We start from the raw sequence: 12,403 nt of genomic DNA, 5'->3' as shown, positions 1-12,403 counted from the left end.
CACTGGCTGTGCCTCGCTTGAGCACTTTTCCCTGACGCAGCTGAAGCTCCTCCATAGAGCACCTCCGTGGCACCCCCGCAGCACCCCGTTCCCAAGCCCTCGGCACGTCCCGCCGCTGCCCGCGCAGCCCGGGGCCCTGCCCTTGCCCAGGGAGATGGGCTCGCCCCATATCTCCACCGCCGCTTCCCACACAAAGCAGCAGCAGCTCCCAATCCCACCGGCATCCTGAGGCCCCTGCGGTCGCGCTGGACTCCGCTCCTCAGCTAACAGCTCTCGCAGGCCGAGCTCAGCAGCGCAGCCAGCACTGCAAGTGCAGCACGGTCCCCGATGCAGAGGCACACCGCGAACGCCACGGGGGCAGTCTGTGCTCTCTAACCCTGCTGTAAACCAGCCGGGAGGCTGGTAAACAAGTGTGTCCAGTGCTGTAGGCTAGCTCATGGCAGCAGGTCCTCAAACCAGTTGCCCAGCTGGTGGAAAAGGGTCTGCAAAGACAGGAGAGGAGGGAAGAGGGACAGGACTTTTTTGCAATGTGGAGAAGGTTAAAATTGCTTCCCTATGCAAAGAACGTGCCATCCACCTGGGCAGGCTGTTATTCCATCAAAGGAGATGAGCAATTGCTCTCCTTGAGTCATAAAACTGAACTGCCTGGTGCTCCTGGTTGGCAGGGAATTTATCTGCGGCAGCTCTCCCTTTCTCCAGGTCATCCGTGCCGCCCGCTGATTGGAGCTATCCATTATCCGTGCTCAGTGTGCCCTCCCGGCTGACGAGCGTTTGTGTGGAGAGAGGCTCAGGGAACACGCTGCACGCTCCTGCCTGGGAAGGGACCCACGGCAGCGCCGGGCTGAGCGAGCCCCTGCAGCCACTGGACTCCAAGCTGCAGCATGGATCAACGACATGCGGTACTGGGAGAAGCAGTCCAGCTCCACCAAGGGGACGAACACAGGAGCCACGAGGTGCTGGCCCACAGCACATCCCAACAGACAGGCAATGACACTGCTCCACAACTAGAGTATTTTACCGCAGTTCCTTCACAAGAGAATCTGATCTTTTGTGTTCTCTTATCTGATCGGCAACCACAGAACCGCTCGCAGACGCTTGCTTTGCTGCGCGCACTTTTTAGTTTAGCTCAAGGACATGCTGCACTTGGGCTGGGCTTTTGTCTGCGGCCTGTCAGAAAGGTCAGGCAAAAAGAGGTATAAGCAGTAAAAGACAGCAGCACAGGCAAGGAGCGTGTGTTCTGTAAGCTACCAACTAGCAAGAAGGCGGCAATTACAGCGTAAATGGATATGCACATGCTGCAGGTTAAGAGGAAGCTGGTTTTTGGAATAGCCCCCTGTAATCTCCAGAGACATACTCAGAGGAGTAATAAACAGCAGCCTACTCTTGAAGCGGCAAAGTCCTGGCTCAGAGATGCAAAGCGGGCATGAGAGAGGCAGAACATGCTGAGAACAGACTCAGGCAGTCTCATGGACGCTCCTTCCCCCATGCTGGTTCACAGCCTTTTCCTGTTACAAGCAGACTCTTCTGCAGCAAACACAAGAGCCGCAGCTCAGCATCCCCCTCCACCTACAAAAATGGCCTAAATGGACAGRATCAACTCTCTTGGTTGCAACCACAGTCAGTGAAAAATCCTCACGCTGAGCCTCAAGCATCTGGCAAGGCGGACTGTGCTCCATCTGGAACCATTTCCCCATGCAGTGGACTATCTCCTAGTCAAGGCATTATGAGAAAATAAATCAGGAGGAGATTAACATAAATATTGTTTGAAAGATTTAATCAGCTACAAATTGTAATGTTATGTTTCCAGCTTAATTAGCCCAAGCCTGGTTGTCTTTGCTCTGCATTATGGAGCAGAGTGAGGGCATTTAGCAGCAGCCTTGCAGAGTTCAGTTTGTGGTGCTGGAGGAAACCTCTCCCCGGCTGGTGCTAGCAGATGCTTTGGACAGCAGGCTCCCTGGGTGAGGCCGCTTTGGGCTGGGTGAGCGGTGCTTCGGTGGCTTCCTGTAGCACCTCGGGACAAGGAGGATGCTCGAGCCTTGCAGGCACATTCCTGCTACATCTGCCAAAGCAGAACTTACTGCTTTGCCTTCATCAGCATCAGTGTCTCGAGAGGCAAAGAGCCCTTGTGGCACGCAGGTGGTACCTGTGAGCATCTCCCAGACACAGACCCTCGCCTCTGCCCAGGCAGCTGTGCCAGGCCTCGTCTCAGCCCTTCTCTCCTGGGGCAGGGCCACCTCTTGGTAAAGTATCACCCACGTTTTCAGGGCTGTAGCAACAGCCAGATGGAGCCAGCTGGCTGGCATACCCAAAGAGGTGCTCTGAGCCAGGACTATTTGCTGAACGCCTCCAGCCCAGTTTGAAATGTGTAAGGTGGACAAAACCATCTTTGGCTAGCCAGCAGAGGTGGGCAAGCAGCACTGTTTAGATCTCTTGCCGGCAAACACCTGCACACAGCAGTTCCAGACTTGCCCCAACTAAAGTCTGACCCATCAGCCCCTACCTGTACCGCTGACGTACCTGAGCTGCTGGCACAGAGACAGGCTTTGGCTTTCCTGCCTGTTAAAACGTGCCCACAACTAACGTGTCTGCACCCACTAGCTCTTTTCCCTGCGATAAGCAGGGATACGTAATGTAACACAGCTGCATAGTCCATCCAGTCAATCAGTTTTGCATCATTTAAGGATTTCAAATAATTTATGCAGACAGTACACAGCATTCTGCTGTAGGAGCTCACAGCCACACCATTTCTGAGCCGTGYTCCAAGCAGCCTTCCACGGCATGGCCTGCTCTGCTCAGCCGTTATCGCTACCAACCTGTGAGTGACGGTACTGTGGACCAGCGGTGGCCGCAGGGAACACAAGAAGGGCAATCTGGATGCTGATACAGTTTTCCACCAAGCAGCAATGAGCCCCTCCTCCATTTATCTGCATTTTCTGCAGCTAGAGGAAAGAAGTGTCTAACAGTACTGAACTGCACACAGGCAAGGAAGGCACCGGGAACTGCGTGGGCGCTGCTTGCAGTTGCAGCAGTGCCTGAGCGGGTCTGCATCTCCCAGCTCTGGCCTGCAGCAGGTGCAGGTCTCTTCTCTCACCCCAGGATCTTAGGGGCCATTGCTTGTGCCTCTACCACCTCTGCTCCCCTTAAAGGGAGTATGAGCATGCTCCCAGCGAAAGCACCTCCTTCCTACTACAAGGCTCTTCCAGACAGGGCCACGCAGGGCAGAGCAGCTTCCTATCCTGTTCTGTGAATGAATGCACAGGTCAGTTTTGCCAAAGACTTCCAGACCGCCCCGTCAAAGACAGGACTCGGGGCATGTCTGCCCCTGGCAGACCGTGCCTGCACTGTGGCACTGTGAAGCCATGCACGTTCGCTCAGACCTGTGGAGCATGAGGAAGAACACAGTGAATTTAGTCCCAATAATAACTACAGATGGCCAGAAATACATTAAAAATATTTAAAATGCTGTTTAAAAAACATGCTTTTCCTAAAATAATTAAATACATTCCCTAAGGCACCTAGCAGTAACAAGAGTCATTCCCAGGCTGCTCTAATTTACGTCCTGATTCCCACAGCACTCCAAAACATAACCAAAATGCCACAATAAAGGGTGCTCCAACTACATCTGCTGTAAAAAATGCTCAATACACCCACTGCTGCCATGTAACAGCTGCAGAAGATAAAAAAGGTTATGAAAAGCCACAGGCCTCTAACCGCCAACTGCAGCGGTAAGAATCACATCGTAGCGCACAAGGAAGCACTCAATAAACATCATTAGATAAGATCACAGGTGAGAAGCAAGGGTTACCCAGAAACTTCCTGACTGCCAGAAGAACTGATTACTCAGCCAAGACTTCCGGACACAAACCCTTGACAATATTTTTTCCCAATAGCTTCAACAGGGATGCAAAGGGTCAGGCACTCAGCAGCTTCATCTCTGGCATCAGCACAGGCTAAGCCTGTCTAAGCCTAGGTCTGTCATTACTCATTCAAATCATTGCTATGTGAGTTTGAACTGGCTCTGCTAATGAGGCTCTAAAGATGCATTTTTATTTGGAGGTCAAGCACTAATTAAAATGCAAACCATGCCTTTCCTGCTCTGAGTGCTCACGCCGATGTGATTTCAACAAGGGTTGCAAACAGAAGAGTCACCCTGAATCCGTGCTGCTCCTGTGAAGAACTGGTTTACAAAAGTGTTTATAGTTCCACCTACAAGATCTAAATAGGCATCTCTGCACTCCAGCAGAATCTATTTGCCTAATCAGCATGTGCTAACTGGTGATGACTGTATTTTCACAACGCATCTCACCTGACAGCTTGCAACATCCCAAACACTCACCACGCTGGCTATTGCTGTCGGTCCTGATTCCAGATCCCCCCGACTGCTGCACACACAGCAGTTCCTGGCATTGGGTCTCTGCAGAGAGTCACTCGGCACAGCAGCAGTGTCCCCTCTTGGGGAGTTCCCCATTTACCACGACGGCAGCTACAGCAACGGCAGCACCTCTAACACGCTGGGCAGCCAGGGCAGGCACCTGCTGCTCTGAAGAAGCTCCCTTGGCAGCCTGTTTAACCACAAGGAGCAGGCAGCACTCGAGTGCCTGCGCAGAGCAGCTGCTGCTTTAGTGCTGCAGACTTTGCTCCTGGCATTTCCTCCCTAGCAGAGGCTGCCCTGCGGCGTATGGCACGCTGAGCAGGGCAGCACTGCCCAGCTGCTCTCAGAGCAGACGAAGCACCAGTGCGGCCGAAGGCAGAGGCCAGCCGGGGCAGAGGGCTGCCTGCCTCCACAGTCCTGCGTGATCTGAGAGCCAGCGTGGATGTGACGGGACGCCAGCCCCGTAGATCAGACAGCTCTTCCCAAAAACCCATGAACACCTCTGAGGTCTCATGCTGCCGTGTGTTACTGGCAGCTGGAATCTTATGCATTTTTATGTGGTCCAGGCTCAAAAAAGGGATGAGGGGGGGGTCTGCACCCCCTTGCCATTTGTGAAAGATTCAGCCAGATACAATCACTCCTAAAAGTCACTTTTTAAGCTCTCATTAAAAATTAATGACAAATGTACCCACAGCTGAGCAGGTCCATTCCACACAGGACATCCACAGTACATCAGCCCCAAAGGCAGCTGTCCCATTGGCATTAAACAAACCTGGACACAGCAGCGAAGCTACGGCCTGCAGCAACCCCACAGCCCTCTTGCCTGGGCTGTATCTCTGAGCTACCCCGCCCCAGAGGAGCTAGCAACCTTGTGCTTGCCTTCAGGTGCCCACCATCCTGAATAAACAGCAAAAACAATATCGCAATGCTCTTCAACAGACACAGGACAAGGCACCTCAGCTCAGCACAGAGCCATCCTGCGACAGGAAGGCCCTGGGTGAGGGGGCCAGTTTGGAGGCAGCTCTGTCCTGTGCTCTCCTCTTCTCCCCAGGCTGTAAGACACTCGCTTTGGCCCTCTGTGCTAAGGAGAAGGAAGACGGGTCACAGCTGTCTGCAGCCACCTCTTGGCTTTGCAGCGTGTCTGTCTTACACAAGCCTCTGCACAGATGTGGCAGTGTGAGAAATGAAGCCTTGCGTGAATCAGGCACACAGGGCACCAGCACCACGTATCTGCTGCAGCATCACACAAGCAAGAGGAGGGAAATGCAGCCTGGGGTGCACATGGGTCTGGTCCCCGTCTGCGACACTGGCACATCCCTGCCACCAAGGCTCAGCTAAGTGCTGCCAGTGGCCCCGCGCGGCACAGACCACCACGTGCTGGGCAGCACTGCTGTGCAGACCCGCCTCACCAGCCGCCCGTGCTCTGCTGGCAGTGCTCAACAGGGGCACAGTGCTGCCGGGCTCATTTCRCTGCACAGCCAGTGCTTGACTTGGTCCAGTCAGCACAGTGTAAGTAATAATGCTGGTAACAGTAATCCCCTTTCCCTGTCTTAATCCCATCTGACCCAGGCTCTTAAAGCATTTTGCACACAGGAATTAAGCCTTCCACGAGTTGCACGAGAGGAACTCTGCTGCCAAATTCTCTGGTCAGGCAGGGGGATTTCACTCCTGGTGCTGACTCGCACCTCTGCCGCCTGTTCAGACACTTTAGACATAACAGAAGAGGGAGTGTCATGCACTGGTGACATGCCTCGCCTCCTGTAGCCATCAGGGATCAAATGACCTCCATCCTCCCAGGAACACCTATCTGGAGTCCTGGCTAGAGCACGTGCAATTACACTGCATCCTTTGGTTTCATGGGAAGCTGCTGAGCTGTTCCCCAGTGAGGAGCAGTTTTTTCTCACACCCCAGTCCCCTCCACCCCTATATCCGCCTGGGTTTGCTCTGTGCTGGCGCATTCCAGAAGTGCTGAGAGTGCCCAAATGCTGACACAACCATGGTCACATTAACTGGTACCACGTACATCATTGTAACAGCTACAGTGGCCTGCAGACACCCAGAAGCCAGAGGAAAGAAGTGATTTAAAGTAGTGATTTACAGCACCTGCATTTCCTGCAAAGGAACAAGGTCACCAGCCACTTCACCCATGCCTGGCACGGCTCATCCTCTTCAAGCTGGTGGCACAAATAAAGCTGTCACTTGCAGGGACGCTGAACACCAACAGCTTGGAGCGATCCAAAAACAGAGGCACCAGCTGAGATGCTGATATGTTCCCCGAGTTCTCTGCCCACCAAGGCTGCTAGCAAAGGCCATGCCAGGCTGTGCCAGAGATATGAGCCAGGACCGAGGCTCTGAGGCACCAAAGAGTGGAGAGCAAAGCCAGCCCCATGCAAGCAAGGTCGCTCTGCCTCATGGCATTGCCTCAGCTTCTCAAAGACCATGAGCTCCCCAGCCAGCAGCATGGGGACAGTGGCCCTTCCTGGCTGCGAGGGCATCACGTGGGTCTGCAGCTCTGTTTCAGAGCTTCCAAGGGGAGAGAGAAACCCCTGCACCAGAGATTCAGCAGGCAGCTGGGCACAGCTCCCGAGAGGCCCGCTGGCCCCTGCTGCTGCCCTGCTCATCCGGGTGCAGTTCCCATGGCTCCGCTTGCTCTGGCTGGCTCCATCCACAGTGTGGCAGGACTGTGAGGCCCTGCGTTGTGCCTGCTCCAGTACAGAGGTCAGGAGCACAGCTGCACCCTGGTTATTGATGGTGCAAGATTAGCTTATCTGAACAGGGAAATACATCACCGGAAAAATAGGAAACATTTGGAAAGTGGATGGCRGGTGTGAGAGTGATGAATGAGCGCTGGAGGAGCTTGGCAAAGATCAATGAATAGCTGATGAGCTGAGGAACGGGGCGGGGGGAGCAGCAAACTCGCTATGCAAATGCAGAGAGCAGCAGAATCAGTAGGGAAATTGCTCACTAAGGTGAGATGTTACAGCGAGTGCCTGAACAGCCTTCACATCCACGCCACAAGTGAGGGGGGAGACAGGCCTCGGGGCAGGAAGGGCAGCTAGTTCTGTCTCTACTCAGCATCACTGGGAACTGGGGTTTTGGGAGTGCAGATGTCCATACTCACTGCCTGACAGCTGATGCAAGAACCAGTCTCTCGCGCCCTGCTCCATCTCCTCCACCAAGTCACACCTCGCACTCAAAAAACTGCCTATCAGCATTGCGGGGACAGTCCCGGAGGGGACAGGGCCCCAAGCAGGCAGACAAAAGGGAAGTGATCCCTTTTTTCTTTCCCTCCCTCCTCCAGACAGGAGGCCTCTGCAGTACAGRACATCTGATTTGGAAAGACAAGATAAGAGCAAAGGCTCAGGGAAAGGGAAGCACTCAAAGACCCCTCACACACATGCTTTGCAAATGGCAGTAATTCACACAGCCTGGTACTTCTGGGATTCCACAGCAGAAGCTCCACAGACAGGCAATTTCTATAAAGACATCATTTTGGGGTCAGCTCTGTGCGTATTACAGTCCATTAGCAGTGACTGAGACAGCTGCTCATGAGCAATAAAGATACGTAACAACTCCATGACACTCAGACACTGGGAAAAATCATGCCAGCCAGGACTTTGCGTGCAGCACGCACAGGCAGAACAGCAGCACCTCCATCCTGCTCTTCCTGGAGCTGTTCACCCTGCAGCTGAGCAGCGCTGCACAGAGGCAGCCATCTGCGCCACTCCGAGCATGGCCCATGCCAGCACGGCCCCTGTGCAGCGCCCACTTATTAACGTGTTTCAGCAAGGGAACATACAGTCAGCCTGCGCAGATGCCTGCTTGAACGCTCCCTGTGGTGGCCTAGCACTATCTAGTGGTCAGAGACGAAGGCTCTGGAGGCCGGGCCGTGTCGGAAGCAAAAAGCAGTAGGTCTAGCCCAGCTCACGGAGCTGCTATGACAAACCCATGTGGACGGATGCATCAGATGAAGCCAGTGGGAGGGTCATTTAGGACAAGGGTTATCTCCAACAATGCGGCAGTGAAAAGTGCCCTGGTTCAATATTTGGGAGCTTGTATTTCTGGGCCTTCTGCAACACAGGGTAGTTGGACAACTGCAACACAGTTGGGCTCAGGGATGGGACTCCCCACCCTCCCAAAAAAAATCCGTCCCACAGCCCCTTACAATACTGCTGGAACATCAAATTACAGGGGAAATGAGGAGACCTGATGGGGCAACATCACCATTTTACCTTGTTAGATGTGACCATTAGTCCTGAATATTCTAACTTGTACATCATGTGCCCTCTGCTCATTGCTTTCTGAATATTTTGTATACAGATGGTTCTACCCTGCCTTTAGCTCCCTCACCTGCCAGTTCGTAAATTAAATGTCACAGGCAGTATCCAAAGGCACAGAGGGAGAAGAGTGACAGCAAATTCATTGGTCTGCAGATTTCCATCCAGTGCCCTTGTCCCTGGCACCAGCTACAGAACACAGAAAGCACTTCCCACCTCCCTGGAGCATCCAATCCTCTGCAGTCAGACCTCACCAAGCAGCCTGCAGGTAGCTATTCGAAAGAAAATGACAGCTACTTGTGGGATGATGGGCTGAACAGAGCAATTTAAAACTGTCCATCTAAAAGCAGTCATATTTAGCCCTACTGTCTCCCTCTCTGCAGCTGGTTCTTAGTGGCTCTAGTTTGCTCAGATGCAAGGATTTGCCAACTGGAAGGTCACACACACAGTTCTGTTCTTTGCATAAGCAAATGAAAGAAATGACTCAGAGAAAGAAAAAAAAATGAACACGTCACAACCAACATCCTGAGCAAGCTGGCTCAGCATGAAACACTCACGGCACCCACAATTGGCACGCATGAAATTAGATTAAAAAGCATCCACATCTCAAGCAGATGACAGCAAGTCAGAGGCACGGGGGAAATGAAGCGCACCAAGCCACTGAAGAAGCCCAGGCAGATGTGAGCTGATGAGGCACACCACACAGGCACACCAACCCCAAGCATGAATCAGGCCTCCAAAATTATAACACTGGCCTTAAACAGATTTGAAAAATAAATGGTGGAAGCAGGAGGCATTTATTTGCCTTATAGTTTCTAAGCCATTAAAGTACTCTTGCCCTGCGGTTTCCAATCTCTCCCTGCAATCAGGAGTAAAATAGTAAAATATAGCTGCACTTCTAACTAAATAAATCCAGAAACTGGAAAGTTGAGACTGGATGCCTCTCTGCAGACCTTTGAGTACAGCATTTGTGTGCTATTTGCACACAGACATGAAGTATTTCTAGAGCAAAGCCCATGCATGCAGAGTTCATACTCCAGCAGCACTTATGTCCCATACCCGAATGGGACAGATGACAAAGATGAAGTTCTGCATTTTACAGAATAACTGCTCATCTGAGCAGGGGGAAGTTTCTTGCTGATCTGACAAAACTGGCTCTGGGCTGTTCATAGCAGTCACATAATGGCGATGCACGAAAAGCAGCAGGGACTAGGAACCAAAGTAACTGCTTCAAACAAAAGGATGCTGGTATCCTGGCAAGGCAGAAGCAGGCCTCACCCCCAGATCAGGGTCAGTCTACAACCAACAGAGAGAAGTCAGGCACAAACCAGGGACTTCTATGGGAGCAAGTTCAGCTCTACAGTCGTGATCTGTGGACAACCAGTTGGCAATAATGAAAGGAAGTACAGTGTTTCTCTGAACTGCCTTGAGAGGTCACTGTTGTAAGAGAATCACAGCAGCAAATACTGGGGCTGGATTATTAAATGTCTTTGGCCAACTCTTGTGGCACTAGATTCAGCAATTTTAGAGGCCAAAACATACCCAGGACAACACAGGATCACAGCAGGACTAGCCAAGCATTCTCCTTGCTGTAGTCCCAGCACGCTGGCCAGAAGAAGACACAGTCCAGACACCCCTTACCACTGGCTGTCCTACCACAGCCACTGCTGCAAACCAGGACCCAGCACATACAGCAGACAGGGAGCAGGCCACAGGGGCACAAACTGTCACAGCCACCCTTGCCAGGTACAGTTCCCTGAGCCTGCAGGTCGGTAACATGTCAGGGGACAGCAAAGCCTGCAGAGAAGAAGGATCAGTGAGTAGCAATTGCTGGAGGGATGCATGAGAGAGAAAACGCATACACCACACTGGTGTACGGTCAGAAAACAAAATGTCCCAGCACAGACAAGACCACATCAGTCTTCCGCAAGAGCATGTAGGATGGAGGGTGACAGCCATGTCCAGGTTAACACCACTATGCAAGTCACTAGTCATAGCCAGTTTGTTGTAGATGATACTTCAGTGTTGTCTAAAACATGAGGCTGTGCCTTGGAGTCCAAGGGACTATCTGTGGGAGACCTGTTGGCTTTGTAAAAACCCCTTTCAGGCGTGCACAGTATGCCACAGTTTAGGTGGACACAATCACTAGTTTGTTTTTCCTATTTTTTTAAATAACATGCAGTCCCAAGACTCTACCTCAAGTTCTACAGTTAATTCTTGTGCATGTCTAACCCAGCCAAAAAACACATAAAGTTCTGAAAGGCAAACTCCTAGCAGTTTCTACAGCTCACTAATGCTTATCCACACTCCTACTCTTCCTAAAGAGCACAAGTCTGCATGGGTGGCTGTTGTGAGCAAACTGCCAGAAGGTTCCAGCGCCGTGGGGTGGCACCAGACTCAGCTAAGCAAAATAATGGCAGCCCCAAACCTGCTGGGGAGCCACGAAAGCCTGTTCCCGATTTGCAGGCAATTTGTTCCCTCGACAGGTTTATCTCATTACTGGGTTTCCATTTAGCAGGAGTTTTATCGCCTGTAACATTTGTGCATAACAGATTCACCCAATTAAAATGTTATTCCCTTTAACAGCTCAGACAGTCACATTTCAGTGTTTGCTGGAGCATGTTTTCCTTTCCTTGAATAAGTTTAATCCTTCATCAGCCATTCGTTTCAAGTGTTTCACTCGGGAACAAAGTGCAGACAGAAGCCAGTATCCTTCCCCAGCATTTGGCAGTCTCTTTTTTTACCTCCCAGACCACGCCACAATATGATCAGTCAAAACTAAGTATTTGGTGTTGCAAGGAGCTGAGCATCGCCACCCCCTTCAGCTTGTTTGAGCCCCCACAGAATCACCCATCAACCTCAGTGCCATGGGCATTCTCTGGGCACCAGTCACCACATCACCCACAGGCCAAAATCCACATCAGATGAGCTTTAGTCTTGCCAAGCAGACAACCATAAGCCCTGCATGCTCTGAGAGAATTGCATTTCTGGTGACTGTGGGCAGCAGTTTAACTGGAATCCACATAATCAATGACTCTAATAATTCACAAATCTTATTCCTGACACACTACATGCCTGCAGTACATTTCCCCAAACCAGTCACCCACAGCTCCTGGGACTAGTTTGCCCACCCACCGGACAGCTGTGCTGTGACTGGAGGTGGCCATGGGGCACAGATCAGCCCTCTGTGGACATGCCGGGGCAGGAGCTGGCACCAGCACACCTCTGAGCAACCCAAAGTCCTTGCAGCACTACCCAGCCGGAGACCATGGCCAATGCTGGCAGCCAGCACCTTCCCAGGGAGCACAGGCTTCTCCAGCTAACACGGGTCAAGGCRGCGCGCTCACGGTGCATCGCAGCAGTCCACTGGGGGATCTAACCTGCGCCAAAGGAGACGGCACACGTGGGAGGATGCTGCTACGGGAGGGCAGCCGCAGCCAGGAGAGCCTGGGCGTGATGGTCTGGGAAAGCAGGTAAGGACGACCAGGACAGGTCACTCCAGCACAGGGCAGCGGCCCATCCCAGGGACACCTGCGTAGCTGGGGACCTCTGCATGGTGACACCTGCCTGGCCCGGGGACACCCGCGCAGCTGCAGACACCCGCGCAGCCGGGGACAGCTGCCTGGCCCGGGGACACCCGCGCAGCCGGGGACTCCCGCCCGGCCCGGGGACACCTGCCTGGCCCAGGGACACCCGCGCAGCTGCGGACACCCGCCCGGCCCGGGGACACCCGCGCAGCCGGTTCACCCGCGCA

The sequence above is a fragment of the Apteryx rowi genome, unplaced genomic scaffold (assembly GCF_003343035.1).
Source record: "Apteryx rowi isolate R43461 unplaced genomic scaffold, aptRow1 scaffold_68, whole genome shotgun sequence".
NCBI classification, from domain to species: Eukaryota; Metazoa; Chordata; class Aves; order Apterygiformes; family Apterygidae; genus Apteryx; species Apteryx rowi.
The sequence above is the reverse complement of the archived record's forward strand: the minus strand, read 5'-3'. Positions refer to the sequence as shown.